The sequence below is a fragment of the Bacillus rossius genome, chromosome 1 (assembly GCF_032445375.1).
Source record: "Bacillus rossius redtenbacheri isolate Brsri chromosome 1, Brsri_v3, whole genome shotgun sequence".
NCBI lineage: Eukaryota > Metazoa > Arthropoda > Insecta > Phasmatodea > Bacillidae > Bacillus > Bacillus rossius.
Genome location: NC_086330.1, coordinates 348,276,093 through 348,297,213, shown reverse-complemented (window position 1 = coordinate 348,297,213; position 21,121 = coordinate 348,276,093). Strand labels below are relative to the sequence as shown.

The 21,121-nt window shown below is 38.3% G+C and overlaps 2 long non-coding RNA genes across 3 annotated transcripts; one reads left to right on the top strand and one right to left on the bottom strand.

The window, feature by feature from the left end:
• The first annotated feature begins 5,662 nt into the window (after positions 1-5,662).
• Positions 5,663-7,587, top strand: LOC134528200 (uncharacterized). 2 transcript variants are annotated; one of them, XR_010074363.1, is made up of 2 exons: positions 5,663-5,992; positions 7,262-7,587. It is a non-coding gene; the product is annotated as an uncharacterized LOC134528200 (long non-coding RNA). The 2 variants fall into 2 exon arrangements; XR_010074362.1 differs by having other exon boundaries at positions 5,663-6,025.
• Positions 7,588-11,102: 3,515 nt separating this feature from the next.
• LOC134528199 (uncharacterized) lies at positions 11,103-18,064 on the bottom strand. Its single transcript, XR_010074361.1, has 3 exons — positions 17,361-18,064; positions 14,598-14,661; positions 11,103-12,772 (listed from the first exon to the last, which is right to left on the bottom strand). It is a non-coding gene; the product is annotated as an uncharacterized LOC134528199 (long non-coding RNA).
• Between the last annotated feature and the right edge of the window lie 3,057 nt (positions 18,065-21,121).

The window sequence follows — 21,121 nt, the reverse complement described above, 5'->3', positions numbered from 1 at the left end:
AAACTGGGCTAGCAACACGTAGGCCCGTGTCTCCGGCGACTCTACGTGGTGTCTAGGTGTGTCCCAGGGACTGAATCGTTATTAAGTTGGATGGCACGTGTCGCCTGCTGGCTGCCCCGTGCGGGCCAAAACTAAGTAGCCTGTAGGCTAGGTTGGGCGTGAAGCGCCGACGTAAAAACACATACTCTCCCCACAGTACTTACGTATGACGTAAACACTCATCTCGGAGCACTGATTGAATTAAGTTAAGTACCTCATGGTAAATTTAGGCCGACCGCGGAACTGTACAAAAGGTTGAAAAGAAATTACACTATGGAAAACTACATGTCGGTGAATGCAAAGGTTGAAGGTTCCGCGTTGCGCGCAGGCTGCCGGCCTGGTTGAGCTCTCGAAGGACACTACTGGTGTCGCCGCGCGCGACCCCCCTCCCCCGCCAGCCCTCCCGCGGAAACGTGTGAATTTCGCGGGAAACTGAATCGGCCAGGTTCGGGACAAATCGCACATTGAAACATGATTTTGCAAAGACTTAATTATTAATTAATAAAAAATAATGTTTAATAAAATCCTGTGAAAAAACATAATTATAACAATTTGTTGTAGTGCGGCGGAAGGATATGCCACACCCGGCCGGATCCTTGCGCCGGTGTAGCACTCGTTGTATGGCGTTCGCCTCGTCGCACGAACTGCACTTTGCTGCGCGCACGGGCGCGTTCGGTGCACACGCTTTTGCGAGACGTTGATGAGGCATAGCGGTCTATGCGACAGAGGAGCATTGGCGGTCGGCGTCAAACAGTTGACATTTTCAGGTATATATACTTTTCATGTTACCCTATTTTATTTGATCAGTTATCGTTTGCTCTTATGAACATGCGTACGCTGTGATTACTAATTCTTCAGACTCCTGACGACATGAATCATTTCACGAACGAATCAGACCGGGCGCGTGGCCGGTTCTCTCATCTCGTTCTCTCGTTCTCTCCGCGTTTTCGTTCTTCCGAATCTTTCAAGGTACCGGCTCTCAAAGAGCCGGTTCTTTACATCGCGAACGAATCTCAAGATTTCGTTCTCTCAAAGATTCGTTCTTTTTGAACGAATCGTTCACGAACGACCCATCACTAATGGGCAGAACTGTTCTTTTGGATCAGTTCCGTGAAATGATTCGTTCAGAACGATTCGTTCATCTCGGTCAATTCGTTCTTTTCTGTGTATGGGATCTGGCTCTTTTATCAGGTGTCGTAACTCGTTCATCCTTAAGAATATTAGGTACGTGTTTTTGTATTTGAATTTGAACATTGCTTTCCGTAGCCAGTAAATCACAGTTGCGTATATGAAACAAGATTATTTATATTTTATTACTTTTTAAGTTACAAATATTAATATACAGGCTAGTTACACTCTATTGACAGTAAAGTGTTTACATGTAGACCAACACATTTAGAGAAAAAAAGACAAAAATTTAACACTACTACTGCGATTCAGTATGAAGAGAAACAAATGAAGTACATTAATTAACCCAAAAATGGTAAGTGTGAACATTTGTAGTTACTTTCCCTGTTATTTTTAATTCAAACGGTTTTTTTTTTAGTGTTTTATTTCAAGATTTGTGTATGTGTGTCGCGGCCTCGTCTCTGGTGAAGCTGTGGAGATGGGGTGGACGTCGCTCGGTCGTTCAATTGTTGTGTTGTTTGCCCGGCGCCAGCTCTTTGGTAGAGCAGCCTCACACTGAGGCGGGAGTGGACCGTTCGGCCCAGTGCAGCTGACCGAGGACGTGCTGACAAGAAGTAGCTAGCAGGAAGATTGGGTGTAGAAGAGAGGGATACCCGCGGTCTCACGAAGAGTCGCTAGCGGAAAGGTTGGAAGTTGGAGAGAGGGATGCCCGCGGTCTCACGAAGAGTCGCTAGCGGATGGGTGGGTAGAGAGAGGAAGAATATGAGAGAGAAGGAAGCCCGTGGTCTCACTAAGAGTCGCTAGCAGAGGATTGTCCGCTGTCTCACAATGAGTCGCTAGCGGATAGGTGCGAGAAAATGAGAGAGAGAAGGTAAGCCCGCGGTCTCACGAAGAGTCGCTAGCTGAGGAAAGGAAGATGAGGAATTCAAGCCAATGATACCACTTTTGCCTGAGGTAATAATTTTATTCTCCCAGATTGGCTGGGAGAGAGGAAAGCTGTCTATGCTTGTTAGCCCGCACAATTTATACAAGTTTCTTCTAGAACTATCTGTGTTAAAGTTTTACATATTTCTATCTCTTTTGCATGATGATGATCTTTTGCATTTTACAATATTATTTCCACATCTACAAAACATACTTCCAGTATACACTTAATAATCTACCTAAATATTTACAATAATAACATATATAAAATAACTATGATACATTGTCTCTTTATATTTACACTGCCATCTGGTGACGAGTGGTAGCACTACCAGGGCCATGGCTGGAGTGTTGCGCCGCGGACAGGATTGTGACCCGGGTTTTTTGTTTAATAAAGAGGAGGTACGACGTCATGTGAATGTGAAAAAGCAATTTTAAACCACTACTTAACAGTTGACATTTTCAGGTATAGATACTTTTCATGTTACCCTATTTTATTTGATCAGTTATCGTTTGCTCTTGTGAACATGCGCACGCTGTTATTACTAATTCTTCAGACTCCTGACGTCATGAATCATTTCACGAACGAATCAGACCGGGCGCGTGGCCGGTTCTCTAATCTCGTTCTCTCCGCGTTTTCGTTCTTCCGAATCTTTCAAGGTACCGGCTCTCAAAGAGCCGGTTCTTTACATCGCGAACGAATTGCAAGATTTCGTTCTCTAAAGATTCGTTCTTTTTGAACGAATCGTTCACGAACGACCCATCACTAATGTCAATCCTGTCTCATATCAAAGTTTAAAAGAATTATGACTATTTGAACTCGAATCATTATTTCTAATGGTGACAGCATTAATGGTGTAGTAGTACTTAACATATAAACATACAGATTAAAACCAGTGGCTAGCCCCAACCTCGGCGAGGGTTTACCGAACTCACTGCATAGCTTAAGTGCACTGTTAGCAACTACGCATTCGTGGACTTCTGTTTTTTGCAGTTGACGGACCTCGTGTGATTTCCATCCTCGGGAGTTAGGCAGCACTGGGCCATCCTCGAAAGATGTGTGTAAATGCTTCTCTGAACATTGTTATATCTTAGTTCCTCTACGTGAGACTGTGCTGAAGGCCATGTCTATGCACGTGAGAGCCTTCGCTCATGCCTAAGTGGGCATCCGTGTTGTACCGTATAAAAACACCCTCGTGGCGATAAGTAACATAAGTGAACCGAACCCTACTATTTGCGAGACATGCTAAACACCACAGACTTCGCACACATGTGTAGATTAAAGGTATATGTAATTCTAGGGTTTCTTGTGGGGTTAATTAAACTGTGCTTTGTCTTCCTATAGTTTTTGTTGTGTGCCACGTCACGAACTTTTAAGCATCACTAAGTATTGCCGTCGTCCGGGGTCTCGGGCTCGAGTCCCGGTGCGGCTCCTAGCGGGAATGGCTGTTGTCATTGTAGTGTTTCCGGGTGGGCGCCAGACTAGCTCTGTTTCTAGTCGATAGGTGGGTCGTGGGGTCGGTTGCCCTGCGTGGCTCACTAGGACCGTCGGCGGTGTTGCGTGGGTTATGAGGAATTCCCTACTTGGCAGTGGTCGTATGGTTAATTAATTAGGCGCTGAAGTAATACAACAAATGACGTGCGTCGTTTATTCGTGCGACTGTGGGTTTGGTGTAATACCGCTGATTACACACCACGTCGTACAGAGGGTGACGTCACACAATACAGAAGTTCCACAATTACCCAAAGTTAGTCTGAAAGTTACTTAATAAGACGTGGCATAAGTTTACAAAAAATGTTACGCGGAGGTGCGTTGCACAAGTTTGTTGAATGTTACGTGGTGGCGCGTCACAAAAGTTTACAATAGAAAACGTTCCAGATTCAAGGCGTCGCACAAAGTTACTAAATATTACGTATTAGCGTGGCACTAGGCAGTTCTGAGCCTGGTTACTCAAAAGAGGGGTGAGGGCGATTGGAGGCGGCCAATCCCGTATATCAATGTCTCGAGGCGGTGTTCGCGTCCACTGTAGTGGAGCGCGAACCGCAGCTAAATTCGCTCAAGTTCCCTTACGGGGTGGTGTCAGCGCCGGAGCGACTGGTTTTAGTTAAAGTTCTGTTCTTCGGGAGGCGGCCCGTGCCGTATGCTGAAACTACCCCAAAGACCAAGTGTGGTGCAGGGGGTTTTAAAGTTATGCGGCCGGATTAAGTCCTGGACCGAAAATTGGACCGGGTACGCACGGAGAGATAAGTAAAAAGAGGTTTCGAGGGAGTGACTATAATTACCAGAAGTGAGTTCAATGCAGACAATGGATGATGTCTCTCCGTGGGATGTGCGTCCGCCCCGGTCCACGAGTCGCGCTGTACTGGCGTGATGTCATGGCACCCGGCTGAGGCTCGGTGGCCTTCGCGCCAGGGTTGACCTCATTACGTTAGTTTCTAGTGTGATACGTTAATAAGAGATTTTAAGGGCGCTAAATTCCTACATTAATTATTAAGGCAAAATTAACATCACTCGTCCCTTCTACAAATTGGAGTTAGTATTTTTACGAATTATGTCCTTTAAATTATACGTCACACCAGCGACTGTTCGTCTCTTGCCAGACTGCTTTGGTGGGGGTTAATAACGATCACAAGGGGTTAATAATTATGTCACATGGTTAATTAACTAATCTAGGCAGAAGGCCGCCAGGGGGACACTCACACACGTATCGACGTATTTACACACGTGAGTGCCCGGGCACTCCTACGTCGCACTTTCGTTAATCAACTTTTAATTTATACATAATATTGTTTAATATTCTGTGTTTGTTTTTGCAATGTGGTCGGCTGTAATGTCGGTCTGTTTATTAGGGGGCCGGGTTCTACCTTGGTTGCTGGTGGCTCGCCAGACTCGGGTAGGCCATGGCTAGGGGCACGTTCCGTTAGCGGGGTTGAATACTGGCAGTTGCAGGTCGGGCTTTAGGGTGGCCTTCGGTCGGACGACATCAGTATGTAACCACGCATTGCCATCCGCGGACATATAACACCACATTGCCATCACACTTAAATCCGAATATTAATCGCAGTAAACACAATTATCTTTTTCCATCAATATGTAGGACAGTGCTCCAGCACCGTAACGCATCGGGCTGGGTACTGTGGCAGCACCATGTTCGAGCTACTGTTATGTAATAAACTCGCACATTTTTACAGTCTTTTCATTTTATTGCTGTCTTCGGCCATGTAGCATAGTGTGTATTTTGACCTCAACTTCAAACTCAGCCACAGAGCCTAATTGACCATACTAGGGCCGAACACCCAGAAAATCGTCGGTTAGTAGCAATAGCTAGCTTGGCGCCCTCCCGGAACAAAATCTAAATTCATTCTCGCCAGCTCCTATTAGGCTCACCCCGAGTCACGAACTCAGGACCACAGATGATGACAGTTACAAAAAAAAATATTAATTATTAATTTTAAACATGCTATAAAACTATAATATGTTACTAGAAATGTAAACACTAAAAATAAAATTCAAATTGTGCCCAGAAAATTCATTATTTTGACCAAACGTTTATATAAAATGTCGGAAATATCGCATCGTGTTACTTATCTTCGACAACAGTTGTAATAACTAAACACTACTAAAGAATTGTTCCAGAAAAGATTATTACAATCGTAAATTACAAATTAAAAACTTTCTCTCATTAGACAGAAAGTTTGTACTTATTGCAGTGGGAACAGAGCTGCGTATTTAGGACACAACCCTCCCCCCTCCAATTTCGCCAGTACTATTTTCCGCTGACGGAATGCACCCAATCAGATCGAGCTATTGATGTTTAAGTACCGCGTGTATTGTCTTAAATAATTCTCTTAAGAATTGAAGTAAAGCGATTTCCTTCTAATAGCGCCCACAAAGGGAATTGTGCGTAAAACATGTTAGCCCCTTAAGGGCACCGTGAGTAGACTGCCCTAATTCCTTTAGCGGCCTTGGGCCAGTGATAATTAAGAGTGCCGACTGATTGTGTGTACTAATGTCAAAATAGCTTGCAGTATTTAAATGTAGTGGTCACAACAAAGCGATAGGGATAGTTTCCATTTAGAATCATGTTTTTAAACTAATTATTTACATTAATTATTAAAGATAATTGTATGTTATAGTGTAAATATTATATTTACAGTGTCTTTTGTGGGTTTGGCGCGAGGCGGCGCTGTTTCCCCTCTCACAATTCCTTAAGGCCGGGCAACATTCGTAATAGCACGCAAACAGCACACACATAGCACACTACAGAGATAGCACAGAGCTTGATGCTACATTCACGCACAACACAACACAAAATAATACCGGAAGTACTCAAAAAAAAGTTTTTTAAATGTATAACTTCCGTTAACAATTTTGGTCACTGAAGTTGCCATAAATGACGTTTGTTTAGATTCGTGTATTCTTATTGTGGTACGGTTTTCGTTAAACCCAGAAATATTTTGTTAAATACTTCAAAGTTTACATACAAAACACAATGAGTATTCAAAAATATATATCACTGTTTATTTCAAATCCGGCTTCTTTAACACATTCATACACGGAATTCCAAGCATTTAATTTAGCTTATTCATTTCCTGCGGATCCCCTGTCATACAAAATATTTTTAATTTCTATTACAGCTATCAAAAAGCTATCAAATGTGCCTTCCATTTTTATGTTATCGCGTGTTTGAAAACAATAACAAACTACTCAAGTCAACAGCACCAATACTTTCATGACAATTGTTCTTCTGTAAGCCCACTATAGTAGTACTTAAACTGTTTGCTGATTGGCTACCACCAGGGTCGCGCACAGAAAATAACCTAGAAGTTAAAAGTTAATGAACTTTCTGTGTGCCGATCCTGTGCTATTTTTCTTCGCATGTGCTTTTTGCCAATGTGTCAGCTCATATCTAATAGTGTAAGTTGAACTTCTGTGCGTCTGTGCTGTTTGCGTGCTATTGCGAATTTAGCCCGGAAAGTAATGTTAAAAACGTGGGGGGCAAGGTTACAACACGCGTCAGGTACCTGAGCGGCCTGGTAGCCCCCCCATGGTTGCTGATGTCATGCATGACCTTCAGGGATTAGAGTGGTTTTGCCTCACCACCCCTGCCCAACTTCACCGGTGCTGTCATCTATCCCTAAAAGGCCTGGGAATTCCATGGGCTTACAGAGACCACCGCATGGAGTGCTGTGAATAACATGCTGCTGTTCTGGATGCTTTGAGTGTTGGGTTGGCCGGGATGACGCAACACGTCACAAAACAATCACTGCAGTATATTCCAGGAAGATGTCCAATGGGCATAAAAGTGGCGACATCAGCCTCTGTGGGCATTCCTAACAGGCAAGTGGTGCAGGTGCGGAGCAAAGGGGCAAACCACTTTCGAGCCTAGCTCCAGCAAAGAGTGTGAACTGTGGACTTGGCAGATACTTAGTGATTTGTGGACAGACATTAAGTATGGAGATTTAATTAGCAATAAATAAAACTGTCTAAAATTAGTCGGGCCATTCTTATGAACCTGTTTTCCCCAATCCTAACAGTATTTTCAATTTTATACTGACAGCAACGATCATCCATAAAATAAATGGTTCTATATTGGGATGCATTTGAAATACAGGCTCACTTATGTAAACTCTGGCAACATTTGTCAAGGTACAAGTTAAAAAATCTATCTTGTTGGCTTGAAAACTTCACACAATATATCCCAACTAGAGCCAAGTGGTGCAGTGGTAAAACACTGGTCTTGCATTACAGATGACCCGGGTTCAAAATATTCACTTTTAAAATTATTTTGGTTTTTTTTTTTGTGTATATATTATGTTTTGCTTCAATAAAGTTGGTTATTAAAAAATATCAAAAGATAGCACTACATTGGCCTGTATGAATTCTTAATATTAATATTATACATGGTTATCACTTAATCAGTTCAAATATAACAAATGTTACATGATTTCTTCTTCAATCCTTTATTTTCTCAGCTTTGCTGAGAACCATATTTGTAATTTGATTCAACTTCAAGAATATTTTCAAAAAGCTATATTCGCACAGGTCTACCTGAAACTACTCCAGGGAAACACTGGATGGTTCCTCACCACAGACCCTTAATCATTTTTCTTATACTGTAATGTTCAGTTTATCAGTCTCTAATAACCTCGTCAACAGCACGTTAACATCTTTTAAAATAACGCGTTTGTATGGAGTCCACGCGTGACAGAAGTGAAACGTCTTACTTCTTACACATAGATGGAGATATATTGAATTTTTTTACTGAATAATAGATAACAATTAAGAATAGTAAGGATTGACGTCGTACCGACCATGGCCTTTAAGCCCGTGCTCCGCACCGCCAGTACCGTATCCCGTTTTCGGAGCGCGCCCCTTGCCCAGCCGGACTGAGTCAGGCGAGCGCCTCGGGCATGACCCCAATAGACATAACGAAATTTAAAGGCACGGAACCCCGGAGGCTCGAACCCATAATTCAATTAAGGGAAAAGCTATTAGTACGAAATTACTAATTACCCGATATGTAATAAGTGCGTCGTAGCCACTCCGGGCGAGTACACCACGCACGGAGCAGACAACAAACCTCATTAACAGTCACCGCGGCCACTGGCCTTAATTAAAATGCCCGTGACTATGATCAAGTCAGAATAGGAGAAATCCCTCTAAAACAATTCACAGTGGGACAATATGTTAGTAAATTTACAGTCGCCAACTTGATGTCACAATTTAAATAATTAAATACATTAAAACCATTGTTAAGCCTTAAGCACCCAATTACCAGATGCTACATTTTAATCAAGCACCTGGAGCATGTTTTTTACTCATCATGTAACCTATTAAATTATTATAAGTTTTTGATGCCGACTCACAAAGAAGAGAAAGTTTCTCTTCCTTGCGAGGCGGCCATGTTCGGCAGTCTCCAACCACTCCGCGCCGGGAACAGACGTGTGTCCGTGGGCAGCATCCCAGTTTTCTTTCTTTGATTATTTTATTCTATACTAAATCGTTAAAATTAAAACCTCTTATTAATTCATCGCTGCCCACGTCGACTCGGCGCGTATTTTACGGAACCGGGCCTATCCCGACCGTCTTCATCGTGATACCGCGACGTATCGTATCACAGAACGTACGGTACTGGCCGACTCCAGCGAAAGTGTTTATACTTAAGGACGCCGTGCATATGCCTGCCGGCTGCACACACGTAAGTGTTTCGCCGAATTTAGGAGCCCGCTCATAGAGCCCCCCCTGCACCCGTTAACTTTCGGCGCTGGCCGTCTCCAGCGAACATCGACCCACGTCCCGCGAGACTGCCGCGGTAACCATTGTCACGTAGTGTTGTGTTTAGTGTTGGTGAGAATTTTTGTAGCGGGAATGAACCGCGGAGCGGACTTGTAGAGTGTACCGTGTACCCACATGGACCCCCGGTGAAACTCCCAAATTAAATGTATTCTTGCCAACTCGTATATCATTTTCCGTAATTCCCCGAGATCCACACGGCCGAGCGACCTTCACAGTCAAGGTAGGACCATTCAGGTTACATTCAAGCCGTGTACCTGGCGGGGCACGCGGGGGCAGAGTACCCACGACCCCACACCAACGGCCTAGCAGCCCGCTAGCCTGGCGCCCCTCCAGACAACAAGAGCATCGCGACGTCCGTAGCGCCCGTCAGGTACCCCCCGGGCCTTTCACAGAGGTCGGGTGACGGCAGGATGTGGGTACAATCTCAAATGAAAATTGGCATGGAGAGAAATAAAAGTTAAAGTTTTCGAATCTATTTCACAAGGAATTTGTTATTTAATCTGATATAAACATGAATCAATTATGGAAATTATGAATCATTATCTGCAGAGTACACAATTTAAAATACAGCTAAGAAAAAATCAATTAAAAAAAAAAAATGATTTTGAAATTTTCTTATTTCTTTTCTTATTTCCTACTCTTAAAAACCAATTTACAAATTATATTGAATTATTTTTTACTACAGCCATAAAACGTTTTTCTTCTTTTTGCTGCTTTCTGTTTCACTAAAGAACATGTAAATCACTCTACTGACAGAAAGTGGCTCCAGAAAAGCTGTTAGTAAATATGGTATAAATTTACATAATTGATTTTTAATTTCTGTGAGTTTGAATAAACTATAGCAAAAACAACCTTATTTTCATACCAAATTCAATGACATACAAGTTCAGTAAATGTTTAATACTTTACTTTAATTTAGGTATTAATATATGTTTTTCAAAATTAATTAAAAATACAACTATAGTTTGTTTTTTATGTGCTTTTATGTAAAATTTTCTCAAACTTCACTTTCAATAAATCAGTCAACTATGTAATTGGGCTAGTTTTAATATTTCAGGGAAAATAAATAATAACAAAGTGTTTATCATCCCTGCCACTATTATCTTTAAGACTAACAAGAAAAAGTTCATAGCTAGCTCTTTATATCATTAATTTGTTAAATATTACTATTAATAAGTAAAATGTGCACAAGGAAAAACATGTCAGGGCATTAACTGGTGGTCCGTCATTAAGAAGCAAAAGTATCTCATTTCCTTCCCTAACAAGTGGCACACAACAGATCATTATGTTCTCCTTTCATTTTCATACACGACATCAAGTATTATAGCATAAAGTAGTGTTGTTTTGGTAGAACTCTCACTCTCTGCCTTCAAACCATCAGGTATTCCGAATCCTGAACGACTGCTCGAGGAGACAGAGAGGGGGCAGCTGTTAGTTGAGTGGCAGTGCCTTGCTGCCACTCGAACCGTTGCTTTGTTACGGATTATTTATAACCATAGCACGTTACATTAAAAAGAAAAGTCTTACAAAGCATGAGGGTGCATTAAAAATAAGTAACACTTCATTGCATATTCCCGCATGAATTTTTGCATTAAACTTTAGTTGAATATGTGCAGGGAAAATTGAAGTAAAACTGCAACCTCCCGCAAATCAGCATTGTAATACCATCAAGATTTTTAATTTATCAATGTCTGAGTAATAGTCACAAAAATGTATTCAACCATATAGTTATAATTTCAAACTTTTTTTTTATACATGTACATTATCATTTTATACTAAATTTACACAACCTAATGACAATCAACTTAAATATCTTACTTAATACCTGGAATCCACAGTACAAACCTTTCCAACTTCAACAGTTGCCACATCTCCTAGCTGAAAAGTAAAATAATTTGCTCAGTACCAAGTTCATAGCTAAAAATTTCAACAAATACTGCATAAGTTGTAACTTTTGAAATACGGCCAGCCCATCAATACATTAAAGATCCATTTGATTGTATGTAACTGTATTACTTCATAACCATCTGAACAATACAGGCCAAAACAAATGCCAATGAAAATAAAAAAAATATATATTGTAAACTCAAATGTACCTACAACACTCTTAACCGACTTAGTCAACTTATCGAATTATGAGCAAATTAAAAATAAATAAATAAATAAACAAAATGCAGAAAAATTGTTGCATGGCATGTATTATTGACGTAAAGAATTTTTACTTAATATTATGCTGGTGTTAGGATGTATTTTACATTAGGTCACATCCTTTCAACCAGATTATCCCTTACCTGAACTTCATAACAGGCACGTACAAGTACAATGGTTTGATGTTTAGCTCTCACAAATTTAAATTTAATAGCATAGAAAATTTGTAAACAAACTTCCAACTTCAGTGAAGCCATTAGCCTTAAACTGAATAATTAAAATACTGTATAGGAAAAAGCATAAATTAACTTAATCGAAAATACACTTAGCATTACTTTAGATATAAAAGTCTGTTATGCAAAATTTTTTTTCAAGATTTGTTCAAACATCTGCAGCAATTTCAAGCAATGAATTAAATGCAGATGGCTACAAACATATTTATCTTCTTTCCCCTACTTTCAATCACTTAAGTAGTCAACTAAAATGTAAAGAAGACTGTGTACCAACAACAAATGGTGTAAAATGTAGCTATACATAATAAAGGAATAAAGTTAAAATAATGAATCAGCATTTAATATTATCACAATTTACTATGTGTACGGAACTAGCTTAACGCAACTATAAAGAGCTTGAAATATCAAAGGAATGTTTACTTTTAAAAATAAAAAATAAAAACATGTACTTTGCTAAATTTTGAAAATTTAGATAGTGGTATTTTAATTTAAATACATAAAAAATTGTTTTTCTCATGTTCAGTAGAAATTCCAGAAACTTGTATGTTAACAGAACCAGGAATGCAACAAACAATTATTATCAGAGCATTAGGTCACCATTATTGATTCCTGACATTATTTTTCATACTCATAAACATATTATAACAAAGTCACTCATCACGTCATATTATGCAACACCAATCCAACTTTTCAACATGAAGGTTTAGAATACAACACTTTTGGGTCCAGTAGTTGGTGAAATTTATTCTGTGCTTTTGCATACACTATAATAATGTCTGCATTTTGTTTACATGCATTAGTTTTCCACACTAAGTGCTCGAAACTGCCACATGTACCAAATTAGAGTACTACAAAGTTAATTCCATTAAATATGTATTTTAGAGATAAGTAATAGTTTCTAAGACATTTATAAAAAAAATAGATGCATAAAAATTACAGACCATGAAGTTATACTTAACCTGCTGGGGAACAGCAAGAATGGTGATTACACACATCTCGACTGGAAAGAAAACACGAAACTTCGATAATTACTAGCTCACAACTTTTCACTACACAGACAATCCTACATTCCTTCATCTGTAATTTACATTCTCTCTTTAACAGTATCTACTTCAGTTAGTATAGTGTTTTTTTTTCTTTCATCATGACCATTCTAACATTGCAAATTACAGCTGTATCTGTATGATGGATTTCAAAATAGAATTACAAGTATATTGAAAATATTTATAATACAAATAAAATATTCCAACAGATATGCATATATACTTGAAACCCCAGGTAAACTGTGTATTTTTAACAACATGAATCAAAAATTAAATTTTGATTGAAATGGCTTAAATAAACATACAAAGAAATAAACCATGCACTCTTGCAACAGACACTTGTAAGCTACGTACAAACAAATAGAAAAAATAATATTTTGCCAACATACAGAACTGAATTGTATACAATTGTATTTAGTGAAACTATTAACTATACATGTCAAAAGTCTTACAAAAGTCTAACTTGTTGCTGTCTTCAGGAAAATTTAATTTAAAACACAGTATTTACAGGCAGACCTGCCAACATTCAAATTTAAAAAATTGAGGTCCTCGATAAAAATTTTCAGGCCCATAAATACAGATTAGATATAAAAAACAACAAATGAGAATCTTTAAATTTAAGTGTGAACATAATTTAGCACTGTCGTGTAGTGATCATGCAGGGCCGCAACTAAAAAAGATGTAAAATAACATTCTGCTCGTGTAACACTATTATCACTGTTCACAGCCAAATTATTTTTTTCATTGGAAGCAATACACTTCATGTGTTAGTTGTTTTTTTTTTTGTAGCGACATGTTTCACAATGTCTCCTCTTCCACTATGCGAGATAGAAAAATCAGCACGGCACACGCTACAAAATGCAAAATTGCTTCCTTTACGTGACTCGAGTATTGATGGAAACTCGTTACTGTAAGCTTTCGTAAAACTTGTTTTGTAACTTTTACAAACAAAATCTTGGGGCCCCGAAAAATTGTGAGGAAACACTATTTTGGCATGAGGGCGAGATGGACCTTAAAATCGTGAGCCTCACACCAAAATCGTGAGAGTTGGCAGGTCTGTACAGGTAAATCCAAACCACCACATCATTATAGTATGTGCTCTAATGCAAGCTCGTTTAATGTTGTAAACAAATATTTGTTTTGGGCAATTTCAATTATTGCTCCAAGAATATTTTAATGTAAATTGACCCTAGTGTTGTTTGCAGCACAATCAATAAGGCTTTTTTGTTATTTAATAAAGCACAGAATGAAATTTTACGTATACCTTTTCTGCATCATCCAAAGCATTTGCTTGGATTTCAGTCACTACCCAAAATTTGTGCTTTGTAAAATATCTTGACTCTTCCTCACACAGATTCCTCCTAAAAGTTTGCATCTACCATTTGACTTAGTTTCAGACAATGAAAAATAGCTTTAAAGAATGCCTAAAATATGATTATTTTAAGTCTTGAGCTCTTTATTTTTCCCCTAATTTTATTTAAAAACTAACTAGATTAATTTACTATTTTTTTGCTTGCACTGCTTAAGCATTTTCCAGAATGTAACTTAAAACATCAAATTTTTTTAAATTGCCAATACAAAAATGTATTTGTTCTTAAAAATATAACTTAAAAAGAAAAGGAACTATGGAAAACAAATATATAAAAATCATTATGCCAAAAAATACAGGATAGCAATACAATTTTTCTTACACTTTTAAGAACAGTGCTGCTACAAAGGGCAATGAATGACTAAAGGAAGTTACAACGTGAATAATAAATAAAAAAATCTTAAATACTACACCTTTTGGTCAGCATCTATCGGAAGGCGAAGTCTGCAAGCCTTCCGATCACTGACGCGAATCTGCCTGTAAAAAATGTTTGCCATACAACAAATGTTCACGGGATCAACAGCGCTAGCAGACTAGCTGTTTTCCCTCCGTTGGAGAGGCGAGCGCGGAATTCGTTACCTTACCTGGCGTTATAGTACAACTAGTGTATTAGATGAATTTCAAAATGAAATGGGAAATGGTAAAATAGCAAGCTGCGTACAAACAACAGCCAAATGTCTGAAATTACGATGAAATGTGAGTCCCGAGTGTTAAAATGGACCTTCCAAAGTTAACCCGTTAACTGAATACGAGAGGAAAAAGTTCTACATCGGCTTAATTTAAATAAAATAAGTTAAGTTATAACATTTATAAGGTAGCAATCGGTAAAAAAAATTCCATTCTCTTTGGAAATTAAAATTTTTAAGGTGACCGTCTGGCTAAACGCAAGAGTCACAAGCCACTGCTAACAGGGACAATGGCTCGTGCATCACACGCCTCTTTGGCTATACGCGCTAGTGTGCAAGTCTTCTCGTTGGTAACATGCCTCAATGGGACTTTAAGTGGTGACACTGTATTTTTGTGCTAAAACGTTCCATGAACTTTCCTATACAACTTAAAAACTATGTTAGAATTATTCATATAAAAAAAAGTCCATGAAAACACCCATTTAAGTCTTTTCGCTGTCAAAAAAATACATGTTAAAGACTAAACATGTATAGATAAGTGCAATGGCTTTTGAATACTTTTCGTAAAACTTGGAGCTCTGAATGGCTACAAAGTAGACAACTTGGACCCTCCAATAAAATATATTTCAGTCCAGTAAGTAATATTAAGGGAAGAGTTGTAAGCCATCTTACATTCATCATTTTTGGAACTCAGCCATTATGTTTATTACCTACTAATAAATGAAAGCAAAGCTACATCAATAAAATCAGTTTTTGCTTATTGTAAATTACCTGAACTCAAATTACAACTTATGGCTTCTTTATAAACTGTGTTTGAAAAAAAAAAGGAGTGTGTGTGACTCAACTAACACAAGGAAACCACTGCTGTTACAAAATATGCAAGTGTTACATCATCACCAAACACACAACTTACACTTGTAATATTAAAGGTAGGTACACATTTTTTACCCAGTGCTTCTTTTTTTCAATTCATTTTCATCAAAAAGCTGTAGAAAATCCTTAATAATTAGATTGAAAATTCCTTCCATTTCCTTTTTCTCAGTGTGCAATCAGCATTCCGTGATCAGCAATTGTCGGACTAATGTACAAATATGATGAAAGGGCGGAAAATAAAGTTGTAGCCTTCTATACACATATAGCAAGCAACTTCAAATAAAGAAAGGAAAAACACAAGCTGAAATACAAAAAGTGAAGAGTGACAAATCTTTTTGTTACATTATTGCATATTCATTTTTACTTTTCTGCAACTTACCTTCACAAAAATGTAAATATAAACAGCAGCAAATAAATGGAGTGGCCCTATCCAAATGGAAGATTGAAAAATATTACTTACCACTTGAAGACAAAACAAATATATGTAATAACTTTTAACTTCACAAGCTATTGTATTGCTACGTGACTCAATACAAAATGTAAATAGGCCTAGTGACTCCTTTACAGCTTTGATGTGCTTACATAAAAGCTTATTAATATCAGCATTTGTAGAGTTTGAGAGCATTTATAAATAATAAATAAACCAGATAAAATTCATTAAAATTGTAGTTTTGGGTGCTGCTGATTTTAGTCCATGACCATTTTCTCAGGACATAAAAATTAAAATCCTGATACTACTGTTTGGAACCTACTAAGCTTGTAAATTGTCATGCATGAACAAATTATTAAGTTCCATCCACACTTAAATTTTTTCCCCACTTTCTGGAGCTGAGTGAAGCGAGCATGGAAAGTACACCCATCTACCTACGATACAAGTTTCACATCATGTATTCAAGTTTATCCCTTGATCCTGTGTGTACATGATGCTTGCTTTATTAATTTAGTAAGGCCAAAGATCCTGGACATTAAAATTGTTATTGTTAAGTTGAAGTGAAAGCAAGAAATTTCCATAAGAACTGAAATATTTTGTTTGTACTGTCACATTCAAATTTTGTTTAGACAAGATCTTTCAAAGTACTAAATTAAAACAGCAAAAATCATGTACCACAGGATCAATATATAAATGATCATGCCATTACGATCATGGGATAAACTTTGATAAGTGATAAAGAATAATTACCATTTATTTAATTTTATAAGAAAAGCCCCTAAACTTCAAAAATATTGTGCAAAAATTGAAATATATACATCACTAGCTTTGTTTGCAAATTCTCTAATAATATTTTCACTCCCAGTACTCCTCTATATTTAACTTAAATTCACAATAACATTTAGTTTACTTCAACTGTTCATTCCGTACTTTTCATTTCAGCCTTCCATGCTGATGAGGCACTATTACTGCAGACCGCACATAACTCAAGAGAGGCCCTCCTTTTGGATACATGGAGGCAAATGCCAACATCATCTGATAAATTACCATTTGAACAAAAATCTGCAGATTCAACACACGGATCTGAAAAATCAGAGTCTGATAGAGCAGGGACATCTAACTCTCCACCAAACAATGATGAATCCAGGTTATCTATAACGGCGTCATCAGACAAGGAAAATAAGCCTGAATTTAAATTCACATCATTTGAGACAACTGAAATGTCTTCATCCAAATCTTGATCATACCTTGCAGGTGGAGACGACACCCTTGAACGCTGTTTTAACGAAGTTGTTACATCCAATCCAGTACCAATTTTAACAACTCTTAATAGTTTTTCTATTTCTTTTCTGTTGGCAAATACACTACGCAAGTACTTGTTCTCAAGTCGGATTTCTTGCAACTCCTTATCGTTTTTATCAAGTCTCAGCCGCAGATCAGCATTTTCACTAGACAGCTGTGAAAGTTTTTCTTCCAAAGATTTTAAATATTCTTTCTTTTTAATCCTGTTTTGGCGTGCCACTATAGCATTTTTAGAAGAGCACTTGTATCTTCTACGGGCATGATAATCATGATCCTCTTTACTATCCATTATTTTCTCTCTTCCACGTGTATTACATCCAATAGACGACTGTCACCAAGTAACTAGGATCAAGTAATTATAAATATAATAAAATGTTCTTCAAATATTACTAAAATAAGCTAATCATTATCTGCAGATAACCAAAAGTCAAATTCTTCAAACAAGTTTAAACAAACAAAAAATCAGCATTATTGCCACAGCAGAAACAAAAATTGTTTTAAATACTATGAAAATAAAATATTATCATTTTATTAATGTAAATATATTTTAATAAGCTTTTTTTAACATAACCGTACAGTAAAAATAAATAATGTTCTTCTAGAAACAAGTCAACTCGTAAGAGATATGTTGTCGGAAATACTGCCAAAGCACAAGAGTCTACAGGCAGCAACGCTACTTCCTGCAACTGGCTGCAAATGCCGAACCTTTCCGAAGTTGGCCGATCGGGAGCGCCTACCCCCTGGATGTTTTTTTATTTTTACGCGCGCGTTTTTTCTCTCCAGTATAAAAAAGCCACACAGACTGTTCAGTGGATGGTTGGTTATTAGAGGTGTAAAAGTAACGAAAAAATGTGTACCCGTATGTATTCGTTACTATAACAATTAGTACTCGTTACTTTCGTATCGTTACTCGTTACTTCTGATACCGCATGACATGGCACATGCTATGTTATGTAACAGCATCTAATCGAGTCGTATTTCGTACGCGTACAGTATGACGTCGCGTAAATAAAAATAAATCGAATATAAACAATTAAAAATATTTGATAATTAACAGCTTTTGTTAACCAAGAAACAATTAACTCTCATTAGAGCGGCTTTATTATAATATATATTTTAAGATAAGAACATAAAACGTGAAAATACGCGATTATAAAAAACAAAAATATACATATTTATAATTTGTAAAAAATACTTTCATACGTTGTTTCTGTTCGAATCTAAAACTTTGTCTACACACACAGTACCTTTAATAAACAGTAAAAAACTTGGACGACGAATTTCCAAATTATACTTTTATTAATAAACAAACATCGTTCCTTGTAACGAATACGCGCGCGCATGCGTGAAACATACGAAAGATGCGAGTAACGAAATGCATTCGTGTGTAACGTTTCGTTACTCGTACTAGATGCCGCACCCGTTACTCAGTAACGAATACATACGGTTTGCTACAGCTCTATTGGTTATATTCAGGGCCGGCGCGTCCATATAGGCGAACTAGGCAACCGCCTAGGGCGCCAAGTAGCTGGGGGCGGCGCAGCACGACACATAACAGCTGATATAATATGTTTAACGATTATTGAAACTAGATGAAAATGGAATTTTGTAACAGTTTGGAATGTTTATATTGATATAAGTAATTATTTAAAGTCCACAGTGACCTGTTTATGATTTGTAATAAGTAAAACAGTTAAAAAAAAAAAAAAAAAAAACACAAGCCTGCTTACATTTGATTGTTGACAAAATTTTAGGCTTACGTGATGTATTTTGAGGCAAGGAAAATTTTTTTGGGGTGTCCGGCCGGTGGGAGGGGGGGGGGGGGAATTAAGGTTTTTCGCCTAGGGTGCCAATTTACCTTGCACCGGCCCTGGTTATATTAGGTTAGTATAGCTACAAAAATACTGTAAAATCATTGTATGGTTGCTTAGCAAATAACTTTTTAATATGTAGCTATCCAGCGCTAGGAAACCGTTTACATGATTTAACAGTATCTTTAATATAGCTATCCTAACCAAATCAACCGTCCACAATGTTTTAAAGTATTTACAGGGTGGCCACTAAACCGGGAAAACGGGAAAAACCGGGAATATGTCGGGAATTTGAAAGGGCCCGGGTAAAACCGGGAAACTGTCTGGAATTTTATTTCTTTCCTGGGCAAATGCTGCGTTGTAAATGCGCACAACTTATATAAGACGTACATCGCGGCGTCTGATAATCACGCGGCAAATCTGTACAGTGTCATGTTGGCAGAGACTGTAGTGTTCCCAGGCGTGTCATGTTTCTTTTTCCTCATAGACGCAATACGTCACTAAGGGGGAGGGGGAGGGGGAGGGGGAATATGAACCGCACTACGGCGTGCAACACGGGGTGGTGTTCTAATTTGTTCTGTTCAGTACAAGTCTTCGAGCGGTTTTAGTCTTACGCTGTGCAGTTTGTTAGGAAGCTATTGCGGCAATGTCTACTAGGTATTCCTGTCGTTATGAGTCTTGAGGTTCCATGGGCGATCGATGCGAAAGACAGAACTTGTGCGAGATGCAAGATATGCAATAAAAGTTTCAAGATCGATACGATGGGTAGGGGAGCATTTACAAGCCATGCCAAATCTAAGAATTACAATAGAGTTATAAATAACCAATCAAGAAACCTGCAAGTTACAGAATTTTGTTTCCACTCAACCTGCTCAGGATGAAGCCCACGCTTCCTGTAACAAAGTTTTATTAGTACTTTAATTTATACTAGTAGCTTCCAACGGTTTAGCGGTGTTATAAACTACGACGTCTTGTAATCCATCGCTTATCAATAAACTGTCAAATATGTCCAGTAACTAACGACACTGCACGTTTTTTTATGAATATTCGCAGCTGTGCGTTGAGGCCGGCCGATAAACCTTCCGCATTAACTTACCTTTAACGTCGGTAATGCTTGTTCACTTAAAATTTGTAAAATAATAATACTAAACATATAATTATTATGTACACCAGATCCCCGATTTAACGAAGCAGTGATTTTACGAGTACATTCTCGGGAACCGAAAAAAAATTGGAAATTTTTACCAAAATGTGAAAATCAGAAAAAAATATTTAAAAAAAAACGCAATGAAAGATCATGTATACCGAATAAAAGCATGTTGGACCTCCTGCGGTCACCAGCAAAGCATAAACACGACCCAATGCGTGGTGCAACTGCTACATCGCTTCGTTATTGCTCGCGCGAGAGGCGAGACGTGGAATGTTAGAAGAATGGAAGGGGGAAATGCGGGGGATGACAGACAGCAGCCAGTGTGTTTCCTGCGTGGGGAATAAGTGGCGTTGCTCCTTTTTTTATGCTGTGTGAAGCGACCTTTTTCTATCAACTCACGGGAAAAGATAATTGCTTGAGCTGTCAAATAAACATCGCTGCGACAGTACAAGACGCGGGCGAGCATCCGATAGGTCGATGTGTATATCTACTCGAAAAACATATCTCAATTCATGATACTAATAAGATTCCTTATAACTTACACGTATAGCCTGATGTTTTCAGCCTGATCCAAGACAAGCAGAAAAGAACCTCAGGGAACTTAAGGCAAAAAAAGTCAAAATAATGAGTGATGCCTTAAAACAGACCGCTCTCATAGACGAAGAAATTTTAAACACAAAAAAGGTTAAAGTTATGTGGCAAGAAATATATATTTAGTAAACTGTCACCTGTTTTTTTAGTTGGG